The sequence below is a fragment of the Pelodiscus sinensis genome, chromosome 2, assembly GCF_052426305.1.
Source record: "Pelodiscus sinensis isolate ZL-2025 chromosome 2, ASM5242630v1, whole genome shotgun sequence".
Taxonomy (NCBI): Eukaryota; Metazoa; Chordata; order Testudines; family Trionychidae; genus Pelodiscus; species Pelodiscus sinensis.
In genome coordinates, this window is record NC_143053.1 from 23,625,700 (window position 1) to 23,639,246 (window position 13,547).

Genomic DNA, 13,547 nt, shown 5'->3' on the forward strand with positions numbered 1-13,547 from the left:
TCAAACCAAGTTTGCATTCAAATGGTTACACTGCAGCACAGATGTGATGTGACAGTGTGATTCATGGAGATTTATCCATACAACACAATTAAGATAATAGGATTTATATGGCTATAGTCCTTCTCCCACTTTAAAAAACATGATAATAACGGTTTCAGAATCAATCTATTTCTCACTTCTCATGCATGACCAAGTTTTTGAATAAGGTCTTTTCAATCCTGTAGATATTACTTTCCAAAAAAGCGATTAATTGAACTAAGAAAATTAATTTACAGAAGCAAAAGCATAAAGAAAAGAAAAACATTTTTTTCAATATTTTATTTCCATATAATCAGACCAGGGTAAATAGCTGTATCAAAATAATCATTTGTGATTTGATCCAGGATTGTACTGAAATGTCACAGAATGTGAAAATATAGTTCACTCTTCATAGCTGGGATGCACTTGTGGGAATTTTTTCTGCATAAAACATTTAGCTTTTGTTACTTCTTTATACCCGCTATTTGTTTATGTTTTCTCCAGTTGAATTTAACAGAAATTGTAGGAACTTCCCTAAAATGGAATAAACAATAGTGAAATATTAAAAGAAGTCTTTACATTTTAACAGGAATACAAACTCAACATCATCCTAGCTTACAGTGTTATTGTGAAAGAGACAGTGAGATCAAATACATTTATTCTTTCCTCTGACCAAAACACAAGATTTAGTCTTTCTTTAAAAAAATCCCATGATTTTAAGTCAAACTCATGATTGGGGGGGGGGTTCATGACCTTTGAACCATTGTGGGTGACAAGATCGATATTTTCTGGATCTCCATGCATAGAGGGATAGAGAAAGGAAGGGGTTGCACATGGTCATAGCTGAGCCTCAGAAAGAACATTCTAATTTGCATACAGTTTTGAATGTATTTTGTAGAATTACATGTGATATTTTACACCCTTGTGACTTGACACTTTGCTCTGATTTTCAAGGATACCCAGTTCTTTTTCTGCTAGGAGAAGTGAAGGGTTATAACTTGTTCTGAGCTTGCACTATATCATTTCCTTTCTTATTCCCTGTCACAGTGGGAAAATAGACTAATGTATCAGGAAGAGGAGGAGAGTTTAAGCAGATAGCAGTGAGTGTACAATGTGAATGGAAAAACCAAGATACCTTAGTTCACAGTGTAACAAAGTACAAATGGAAAGAAATTTGATGACAGATATGAATTAAATGTACGGTGGGAATAGAGCAAGGATGGAATGTGGAAGTCAGTCCAGCACAGTACAGTCTTTTATTTTAGATGGCCATCGTATCTATATCTAGGAAATATTATTCTGGCATTATTATTATAGCACTGTGATGGTAATATTTTTGCATTGAGATCAGAGTCTAATACAGACCATATGTCAAGGCAAGGATCAACCAGATGTACAAAACACGGATGACCCTTTATTGAACCAAATCTAAACATTGCTTAAATGTGAAGAACTCAAATGTTAGAGCATTGTTAGGTTGTAAGACAAGCCTAGCAAGCTCATCCCAGATCCACAGGTGAAAATAAGGCCAGCTCTCCCCCATGCACCTATCTCTGTCCCAGAAAACTCCTTTAGTTCAAGAAGCAGTCATACAAACTGCAAGGGCACTTGGTTTTGTTTTCAAAAGTATATCCAAACATAAATACAGCGTCTTAGTATTCAAACCAAAGACAATCAGGGATATTGCTAGACTCCGAATTTTTAATAAAAGTTATAACAAGAAACCTAGAAACTTGAGTAACTGGATTTGATGATAACTCTTCAGATCGGTGGCAGGTTGCCAGCAATTCTTTTTAACCATCCTTTGAAACCAGCCTACAAAGCCAGCTAAGTGTAGTTTCAAAGCAATCAAAGATTTAGTTAGTTTACAAACTATTTAGGATTCTTACTTGAATCCTAATAAGAATTACTGAATGTATATTTAATTTGAGAGATGGGATAAAATAATGTTTTCTGGTTGAATTTTAGTCCTTTTAGCCATTTAATATTCCCTTTGTGAAGTGCATGAAATTTGAGAAACTCAAGAGGACGTCTATACAGCAGTGTTATTTCGGAATAACTGGCGTTATTCCAAAATAACATAGTCCGCGTCTACACTACAAGCTGTTATTTCAACATAATACTGAAATAATGTCAAGTGGGAGGACTTCTCATTCCGACTCCTGTAACCCTCATTTTACGAGGAGTAAGGTAAGTCAGAGGAAGGGTGCTCTTCCTTGGACTTCCTGCTGTGTAGACAGCGCCAAAAGCCAAAATAAGCTATTTTGACTTACGATACGCAATTGGCATAGACATGTAGATGTGCTGTGTACAAATGCCCTTACAGATTACAGTGACAATTCTATTTCTTTTCACTCTTGCATTTGAATGTATTGATATTTTAAATGAAACAGCTGTTCTGAGGATTAACAAACAACTTTCAACATACTTGACGACAAGCTTATATATATGGACGCATTTATTCATAATTTCAGTGCAACAAATATGTTACAATTTAAAAGACACATCTTAATTGTGCTCTGAAGGGAATTAGACATGCCATTCAATTATCATTCAAAAGTGTTGAGTGTCACGTGTTTTCAGACCTGTTTCAAAAAATTACTCACAGATATCCAAATAAACCATTTTAAACATTCCAAATAAAACAAGAAGCTTCAGGGGGTAGCCAAGTTAGTCTGTACAGGGTAAACTTAAAAAACAAAAACTGGTCTGGTAGCACTTTATAGTCTAACAAAACATGTAAATGGTATCATGGTGCCCACGAAAGCTCATGATAACATCTATATGTTTTGTTAGTCTATAAAGTGCTATCAAATAAAACAAGGTTGCTATGTAATTAAGTAAGAAGAGATATGGACCATATTGTGCTATCAATTTTTCAGTGGAACTCAAGTGGAGGACTGTGTTGAAAGAATCATGTCAGCATATAATTCATTAGAAGAAAATGGTTTTTAAATAACAGTACAGCACATTGTAAGTCCCTAGATCACATTATATGATTTATTGTATATAATTAGATAGATATTGTTAATATAAGCATGTATAATATATGTAGCCATATTTTCAGAATTATTAATTTTGCATATCCAATGTAACAAACTTTGAGTGACAGGTTAACTTCACTGAAGTCACAGAGAGTTTTGCTATTTACTTCAATGTGGCCAGGATTTCACCAGTTCTGCTTGATCTGGCAAGATGCTGAAGTCAATAGGGCAGTGGATCTGCAATACTTCTGAAAATAAGGCATTAGGTAGCTCACACTGGGTATATTCTACACTAGGAAATTATTTTGAAATTACTAAATTTGAAATAATAACTCCCAAAATAATTATTTCAAAATAAGCTTATTCCACAAGAAAAGCAGAAATACAGATTTCAAAATAACCAGCCCGTTATTTCAAAATAATGGTTTTGGTAATGTGGACACTACACTTCTTATTTCAAAATAAGGGGAGTTATTTCAAAATAACTCCCTCGTGTAGACCAGGGCATTGGTGTTTGCAAAGTACTTTGAGATCCTGACTGAAAGATACCATGAGACTGATCTGGCAATCTTTATGCCTACATCCGAACTAGCTAGTCCGTGCCGTGTGTAGCCGCGCGGCACGGGGTCCGACCTAGCCGGCATTTAAAAATGGCGCCGGCCGGCTTTATGCAAATGAAGCCCAGGAAATTCAAATCCCGGGCTTCATTTGCAACTCCATATGACTACATTACCCCCCCTAGTTCGAACTGGGGGGTAGAGTAGACATACCCTGAAGTACTTCACTAGACACTTCCTCAGTCCGATATTGCTTATAACTATCCTTTACTTAGGGTCTTTTGTGGTGGTTTAAAACCAAGTAATAATTCTCATATACAAGCCTATTTAAATTAGATTTTTAAGAGTAGACCTTTATGGAAAAATTCTGTAGAATTGAATACAAAATGATTGTTGAACCAATCTATACAATTGAACAGAGAAACATAATCCTCCTATGGAATTCTGTGGGATGGTTAACTAAAACTTACAGAAAGAGCACTATTCTCTATTAATGCTATAGATTTAGAAAGTAATTTCTACAGAATTTCAGTGATTCCAACAGGACTTTTCCATAAGGGTAGCTTTTATAATACGGCAGAGAAAGTGACAGGTCCTATATCTGAATATCTTTAGTGTGGCATTTAATATAAGAGAGAGTTCAAGTTTACCAGTGTGATTAAGTCATTAAGTCAGCCAACACTATGGAGACTACAGGAATCTGTATGTTGACTTGGTGCATGGTTTGACTCATCTTTAGTTACATTTTGTAAGGGCATTGAAAAATATAAAAATGTAGAGTTTGTAAAAGCATAATTTACATGGTGATCTGCTATCGAGTGTTAGCACAAATGGTTGTTTTCCAGCATAATGCAGGGACTGGACAGCATCACTTCAGTATATGAATACCAGTGATGAACACAGTTGCCAGAAGAAAGGAGATTCTCATCACGATGCATTGAGCACCTAAATTTCTGAGCTTTACTCTTAGTTCAGTCAGTGGTTGGCTTTCCATGTGGTGTCTACAAGTCACTATGGACAAAATTTGCAAGTTTGGGTATCTAAAGAGAGGCACTTTTATATCCACAGGCACCTAAATAAACATTGGCACTCAGAGAGCAGAATGATGGGAACCACATAAGAACACTAAAGACGAGAGTAGGTGGTGAAACCTCAGAGCAGAGCATCACAACTAAAAATAGCTGTAACAGAGAAAAAGTGTCACTAACCTTCCTGAATTCACCTGACCACACTTGGACTCTGGGATTTTGCTGACCTCACACAACAACCTAGGAGTGGGCTACAGCAGAGTTGAAAATGGAGTTAAAGGGACATCCATCTGTTGAACAATCACACCCCAAGGAAGGAAACTGAGGCAAAAAATTGCTGCTCAAAAACCTCTGGGCAAATGTTTAATTATTGTTTGCATATTTTTGAGTCATTGTTGCAATGTTTTTCCAAATTAATGCTGTTTCCTTCTCCTCTTATTACAAGTTTTCTTTGGTCACATGCAGACTCAGTGCCTTCAAGTATGGAAGTATTACCTTTTAAAGGTACCCTGAAAGGCATTTACTTTTCCCAGATTCCTGGGTGAGAGCTTAAGTTAGTTTGGTTTTGTAATATTAGGGGAAACCCTTATATATTGAATGCAGCTGTGAGTGGTGCAAACAGCACCTAACAGAAAGATTACATCGTTATTAGGCTGACAGGCAGAGTGTGTTTGATAGAGATAAAATCTGAACATCTGAAGTTTTTTTGCTTTTACAAAACCAACCAAAAACAGTTGCCCTCACTGAAATATGTTGATGTACTATAAATCTCTCTCCAACTATCTGTAGACATAGATAGATACATCATTACTGCTTGCAACTCCACTTTATTACTACTTATTTGAAGACTAAAACACTAAATATTATGAAGCTCTTAAAGCAGAAACATCTGCCACAGTGTGACAGCACCTGTCTGCCCTCTAGGTATTGAGCTAAATTGGGATATTGCACTGGAAAGTTCTTAGGGGAGCAGGATAGATGAGATAAGAGAGGTATTTCACAGGTAAGAGTTGATTACCCTTCCAGAATGATACCATCCCTATCTTCCATCTTTAATATCTATCACACATCTAATTTTAAAACAAAAGTTCCAAATATGAGTTTTCCAGAAAAAATGAATTTTCCCTTATATGCTTCTTATATTAGCTAAATAAACTGAACTGAAGCAAGATACCTGCTGAGGTTAGATTTGCCTGTGAAGCTGCTGACCTACAGCAACCTTGCAAATGTCTTGACATATGCTGCTATCTGTCATCATTCTCCAAAATGTTACGCATATCAAAAACTCTATTATTTTCAATGGGCAAAGTTATTCCTGCACATAAACATCTGGGCTATGTCTAGACTGGCCAGTTTTTCCGGAAAATCAGCCGCTTTTCCAGAAAAACTTGCCAGCTGTCTACACTGGCTGCTTGAATTTCCGCAAAAGCACTGACTTCCTACTGTAAGAAATCAGTGCTTTTTGCAGAAATACTATGCTGCTCCCGTTCGGGCAAAAGTCCCTTTTGCACAAAACTTTTGCGCAAAAGGACCAGTGTAGACAGCTGAGATTTGTTTTGCGCAAAAAAAGCCCTGATCGCGAAAATGGCGATCGGGGCTTTTTTGCGCAAAAGCACGTCTAGATTGGCCACAGACGCTTTTCCGCAAAAAGTGCTTTTGCGGAAAAGCGTCCGTGCCAATCTAGACGCTCTTTTCCACAAATGCTTTTAACGGAAAACTTTTCCGTTAAAAGCATTTCCGGAAAATCATACCAGTCTAGACATAGCCCTGCAGAACTGTGCCCACTGAACTCATCCACTTGTAGTATGGAGCCATCACTACAATATAAATGAAAGTAAATTCAGAGTCCAAAGTAAATTAAATCTTCTCTAGCAGATTAGGCTTGCAGCAACAATCCAAAAATGTTCCCTTCCAGTTATGGAATATCAATCTTCAGCTAAGAGAACTGAGCTCAAGAGAAGGAGTGACAAGGAAAGAATGGACTGGAACCCTACATGGTCAGAGGTCCTAATGTGGAGGTGAAGACCTTCCCTTGCAGACTGGTATTTGGTGAAGGATGATATTAATGGAGGTGCTAGCCTCCAAAATATCCCTATCACACAGAAACAAAATGAAAGTTGGGGGTGGGGCTGATAAGGATTAAGAAGATTCCCTCAAGAATTAGATGTTAATGCAGAAGACCCTCTCCCCTAATCCTGAATATTCACAATTAAATGGCAGGAGATTGGTCCACCTCCATGAGAGGAAGACAGGGTTGCCCAAACCCTCAGCACCACATCTCCTAGGTAAAGTTGTGTTCAATCGTTCTAGACTTCAGTTGGCTTCTGATCCCTCTGAATCCCCCCCCCCCATCCATACACACACACTTGCAGCTGTGCCCAGCTGTCACAACTCTTGTGCACTGAACAGCCCCAGTTGCATGGCAGAATTACACAAGTAAGTCCTGAACATATACAAACATGTTACTGTCTAAAGAACCACCAGAGATGTGCGTTCTCATCTTTCTGACCACTGCCAGAACTCTATTTGATAGAGGCTGCTTTTTTAAAAAGGTGGTTTTTTTATCGTTGACAGCAAACTAACATACCAGGTTTATCTAGAGCTATAAAACACCCATCATCATAGTATCTTTCACCAACCAGAAGATGATGGATATTTTCTGTTGGATCAAGCCCTCAACTCAGAAAATGAAAATGCCTGCTTGCTCTGAAAAAGCATATAAAACTTTGCATGCTGTTACTATTACAATGTCTTATATGCTTAAATATAAAGCAAAAGTTCTGTCTGTCACTGACACTATACCAGTGGTCCCCAACATGGTGCTCATGGGCGCCATGGCACCCGCCAGACCATTTCTGTGCTCCCGCCTAGTGATCAGGGCCGGCTCCTAGGCGCGCAGCGTATGAGCAGCTCCACCCTCAGGTGCACGGCGCAGGGGCTGTGCCAGCCCCTGGGCACGCAGCACAGGAGCAGCACTAGCCCCAGGTACATGGTGCATGAGCGCTGCCAGCTCCTGGGTGTGCGGCATATGGGCATCCCTGCCCCTGGGCATGCAGCACAGGAGTGGTGCCAGCCCCAGGCATGTGGCACATGGGCTGTTTGGCCCTGGGTGTGCAGCATATGGGCGTCTCCGCCCCAGGCACACGGCACAGGAGTGGCGCCAGCCCCAGGCGTGTGGCATATGGGCAGCCCCATCCCTAGGCGTGCGGCACAGGAGCGGTGACGGCCCGGCAGTGCGGCGCATGGGTGGTGCCAGCAGCGGTCACGCAGCATATGGGTGGCCCTGCCCCCGGGGAATATGCGCGGCCCTACCCCTGAGCGCTTGCACAGCCCCACCCCCGGGTGGCCAGCGCGTGAGTGGCCCCGCTCCCAGGCACCCGGCAGCCTCAAAAGGTTGGGGACCACTGCGTATAGCCCATGTTCAATATAGATTAACTGCTTTATTGCTTTGCTTTGGAGACACTTCTTTGTACAGCTATGTAAATCTATCTAAGATGATTATGTGGCCTCCACTACTATCTGAGCAGCTCACAATCTATAATGTATTTATCATCACAATGCCTTTATGAATTAGGCAAAAGCTATTATCCTCATTGTACGGATGGGGAATGTGATGGACTAAATGACCTGCCCAAGGTCACATAGGAAGACTGTGGCATCGAAGAGATTTGACCTCTGCAATCCCAAATCACAGACTAGTGCTCTAATCACTGGACTGCTCTTCCTCTCTGCAGAAGTGCACATGAAGAGCATCCTATGTATTTATTTATAGCTCTAGTGCTAGATTGAAGTATGAATTAAAGTGAAGAGGACTGGAAACATCCCATCCCAGACTATAATATGAAGATATTCACAAGTTGCTCTTTGACATATGATGTCAGGTTGTGGCACAGAGCCATTCGGGTGTTAATATAATTCAGAATTAATGTTATAAAGTAAATATATATATAAAGAGAAAATTTACTGTGCGCTCTTGACTGAAATCTCCTTTCCTCTGGCAACTGTGTTCATCTATGATATTTGTGTAGTAGAGGCTGTACTAGTACATAATGTAAGTCATTTGCCACATGCACATGATCTCTTGCTAGTGCTCAGTCAACTACGATATTTATGACAAGTATCAGAGGGGGAGTCATGTAAGTCTGTATCTGCAAAAAAACAACTAGGAGTTCTGTGGCACCTTAGGATGTGTCTACCACCCTATGCAGGTGCCACTCCCAGCCCTGTTCCTCTCCTCTCCCATACTCCACTTTCCAACTCCTTCCTCTCCTCTCCCAGTTTCTTTCCCCAGTCCCTTCCCAATTACATTTACCCCAATTAAAAAAATAGAGTTTCTTGTTCCAAAACAAAAAGGCTGTGTCTAGACTGGCAAGTTTTTCCGCAAAATCATGTGATTTTGCGGACAAACTTGCCAGCTATCTACACTGGCCATTTGAATTTCCACAAGAACACTGACGATCTCATGAAAGATCATCAGTGTTCTTGCGGAAATACTGTGCTGCTCCTGTTCGGGCAAAAGCCCTCTTGCGCAAATCATTTGCGCAAGAGGGCCAGTGTAAATAGCACAGTAATGTTTTCCGCAAAAAAGCCCCGATCACGAAAATGGCGATCAGGGCTTTTTTGCGGAAAACCGCGTCTAGATTGGCCACAGACGCTTTTCCGCAAAAAGTGCTTTTGCGGAAAAGCATCCTGCCAATCTAGACGTGCTTTTCCGAAAATGCTTTTAACAGAAAACTTTTCCGTTAAAAGCATTTTCGGAAAATCATGCCAGTGTAGACGTAGCCAAAGTGTAATTTATTGTCTGTGCTGGAAAGGGAGAGGAAGGAAGGGCAGGGGAAGGGAGGAACAGCACAGAGGGGAAATGCATAGGCCCCTTGTGGGAAGGCCCAGAGGAGAGTGTCACTGGGGTCCTTGTGTAAAACTGTCCCTCAGAGCCTCACAGATACACACAGCCACCTGATGAGCTTGCCGGACAGCAGCCGTATGCGGCTGTTCAAAGGCCCTGCCAATAGGGTCAGCCTCTGCCTCCACCCTGGCAGGAACGTATCCCCCTTTGCTTTCACAAATATTGTGAAGGACACAACAGGCTGCCACCACCTGGGGGATGTTCTGCTTGCCTAGGTCCAGGCTGGTGAGGTGGCAACGGAATCTACCCTTTCAGATGCCCAAAGGCACCCTAACAACAATCTGAGCCCTGTTGAGCCTGGCATTGGAGCATCCCTTGCTTTGGTCCAGGTATCTAGTGTAGGGCTTCATTCGGCAGGGGAGCTGACGGTAGGCTGCGTCCTCTACAATACAGATCGGCATGTCCACATCCTCAACCCTGATGGTACAGTCAGAGAAAAAGGTGCAAATCGGGGTTTCTCCTGGTGTGTGGGGCGGGGAAGAGGTGGACCAATGCGGCTAGTTCACAGACATCTATGTTCATTTGCATAATGGCGGCCGCGCGTTCTTTCAAAAAAAGGCTTTTCAAAGTGAAGTCGCCAAAAAATAGGAGTACAGGAACTTTCGAAAAAGGGGGAGGGATTTTCAAAAGAACCACGTCTAGACAGTGGTTTCACTTTCAAAAAGCCCTCTTTTGAAAGAACGCGCGGCCGCCATTATGAAGTGCGAAAAATTCATGAGGGATAAGGGATCTTTTGAAAAAGGCTTTATTTTTCGAAAGATCAGCATCTAGACTGGCGCTTTTCTCCAACAAAGCTCCGTGCCGAAAAAAGCAGCACCCATTTTTATGCTAATGAAGCACAGGAGATTTAAATCCCCGCTTCATTAGCAATTGGGATACATCTAATTTACATCCCTTTTCCGAAAAAGGGATGTAGTTTAGATGTAGCCAGAATGTATTATTCCTCTTTCTTGAGCAGAAAAGAACTTTGTGTATGTAGTGACTGGAGAACTGAGCAGGTACAATTGCTAGAAGATAAATGGATTGAAAGAAGATTTTGTTCACTTATGTGGAAATAGAGAAAGGGAACCTGACACATTAATTTGAGTGTGAAGCAGTTAATTGGGTTTAAATCTGACCAAAAACTGGATGATCAGAGACTTGCAAGTGGCTATCCAAGAAAATTTGAGAAGTTTTGTGGAAACCAAAATAGTGAGTGAGTGAGTGAGTGAGTGAGTGAGTGAGTGAGTGAGTGAACATTGCATTTTAAAATTAAGTTCTGATATGTTTATAGTAGTGGATATACATTAGTGATAAATCTGGGATGGGACTGTCCCGGGGAGAGGCAGTGAGGTGAGGGTACCAGATACATTTGAAAATATTTCTCTGGATAGGAGGGGGAAAGTCTACCTGTGCTGAAGAGTTTTAATCTGGATTACTGAAACAGATGTGGGAATTATTGCCCAACTGCTAAGATTCAGCCATCTAAAAACTGATGGAAACCAGTGAGTGTAATAGTTCAGGGCTTCTTGTTCTTCTTTCTGGAACAATTCGAGTGGATAATTGTTCTGGGTGCCTGCATGAAAGAGCTAAGACTTACACCCCTTACCCAGGGACAGTGCCTCCTGGAGTCAAAAAACATCTCAATAAATCAGGAATGCAGAATCATGGGTGTGGTGCTGACCCTGTGAAGTCTGTGTGAGTTTTCCTGTATTTAAATGTGCACTCCTAGAGCAATCCTATTATGTAAGTATTTTCAAACATAAAATTCAGGGATTAATTTGCTTTTGTCCTTGGTTTGAAAACTCCATAAGTAAGTTAAGAACATTTTCTAACAGATTTTAACAGCATAAGGTACCTGTCACATACTCTGCTGTCTCTCACAGTGCCAATAGTCAATTTTTTTAAAAAAAATTATTGTTGTTCATTAACAGCTTTACCTTAAGATGCTGGGTTGGATTCTCTGCTCCACCAAGTTCAAAACTAGTCACAGGTTTGCACTAGAGGATTCTTCTTTCTGAAATAGGAATCTCTAGGTATGTCTATACTGCAATAAAACAACATAGGGGCTGGCCCATGTCTGTTGACTTAAGTTTCCAAGGCTGTGGGGTTACAATGCTGTGTAGGCATTCAGACATGGCCTAGAGCCCAAGTTCCGGAATATTGTGCCAGTTAAAACTGTCAGAGACAGCTTAGTTCCTTCCCGTACCACCTGCCCACCCTATCTCTAGTATAAAGGAGTGAAGGGGACATGACAGGAGAAGTGTACCATGGGGCTCCACTACACCTAATACTCCACTGACACAGGATCTGGCCACATATACTAGAGGTGGAAGTTAGAACAGCAAAATACCTACACTAGCTGCTACTGGCCACATGGCGGAGGATGAAAAGACTGCATTGTCCTGCAGTAACGGGCTGACTTGGGGTCATCAACAGGCGGGGAATGGTAAGAGCGGTGTCCTCAGCCCCCTGTGAACCACTCTCTTGGGACAGGGTGTGCAACAGACCACAACTTTCTCTGTTTCTCCATGCTTTGCAGATAGGATAATTTCTGCCTCTACTTCTTGTCTCCCTGAAAGGTCTCTACTGAAATCTGGCTCAAGCACCTTCTCTCTCTGAGGCAATTCAATACTTTCTTCAAATGTTATTAAAAGCTGAGCTTTTTCTCCCTGGGCTTTTTCACTTCTTAAACCTCTAAACCAGGGGTCAGGAACCTAAGGCCCGGGGCCGGATGCAGCACCTGAGTTGCCTGGATCTGGCCCCCAAAGCTTAGAACCTCCCCCACCATTGGGGAGCCTGCGCTGGCACTCCAGCCCCCTCGCCATCTTCCCGTGAACCCCAACTCAAAAAAGGTTACTCATCCCTACTCTAAACAAGTGCATTTTCCTTCCCTAACACTCTCATTTCAAGCATTCTCCCGAAGACAGGTCAGATCACTACCATTCATATTACATCAGCAGAGCCAGTTTACATTACAATACATGCTAGTGAACTACTTTCCAGTAAGCTTCTTTACATGCTGTACTGAATGCGAAGACTTAGTGGCACTTTGGTATAAACAAAAGCAAAGTGTATTAATTTATACAGTGTTAAATAATTACAGGACAAACATACAGGGTATAATGTAAAGCCCTCTGAAATCAATGGAAAGATTCTGAGTGACTTCAGTGAGCTTTGAACCAATAACACTGATCTTGCATTACCAGGATACAGAATAAAATGGAACTGGAAAGCTGGGAGTCATGAAACTGTCTATTTAGTGCAGAAAGATTATTTGAGGTCATATCAAGCTCTTCTTGCCCCTGCTTGTTCTGCATGTCACAGATAACTGCTGGTGGAAATAATTGCCTTAAGAAAGGAGGGGTTTTTTAAAAAAGAATTTAGAACCATCAGGATATTATGTTATATGTTCAATGCAGAATGGATTTTCTTGTATGGCTATATAGGCTGGAAATGTTTCTGTTGACTAGCAGTCACATTACCCTCTTAGTCTGCTAAATTACTTTTTGTTAATCTGTAAAGAATTTCTCTTGCTCTCTCTCACACACACACAAAATTAAAACATCTGAAATATAATGTGTGTAACTACACAAGCCCTTTGCAAGTGTTTGCATAACTACCTGATTTTTATGTACAGGGTCTGTCTTATGCATGAAATGTAATACACTATGTCAATTTCATATCTGCGCCAAGTATGAAAGGAATATGTTTAATACTATGTTTTATACTATAATGAAAGGAAGGGCAGAAATTAGGCAAGACATTCTGTTTCATGCGGGTTCAAAAGAATACTTTCACTTATTTTTCATATTTTAAAACCCCGTTTAAAGCTGAAAAATAGAACAGCAAAGTAAAGAAAACTTTTTATTGTAAATAATCAAATTCAGTGTGAAGAAAGTTGACTTTTACTTATTTAATAGTTATAATTGCCATCAATGCAAGATAATTATCTTGGAAAACAAGTGGAAAAAGTCACTTATCTGTAATGAAGAAGAGGGTCAATGTAATGGCAGACACATATTTAACTAGTTATTATTATGACATCACAAAATCATATTTTTTTGACAATCTG

At 40.6% G+C, this 13,547-nt stretch overlaps 1 protein-coding gene and 1 long non-coding RNA gene across 6 annotated transcripts in view; both read right to left on the reverse strand.

Moving 5' to 3' along the window:
• COL14A1 (collagen type XIV alpha 1 chain) overlaps positions 1-13,547 on the reverse strand; it is a 187,387-nt gene that overhangs the window by 141,889 nt on the left and 31,951 nt on the right. The gene's annotated exons all lie outside the window — the stretch shown is intronic.
• Positions 300-13,543, reverse strand: LOC142826952 (uncharacterized). The gene is made up of 2 exons (XR_012901242.2): positions 11,413-13,543; positions 300-552 (listed from the first exon to the last, which is right to left on the reverse strand). It is a non-coding gene; the product is annotated as an uncharacterized LOC142826952 (long non-coding RNA).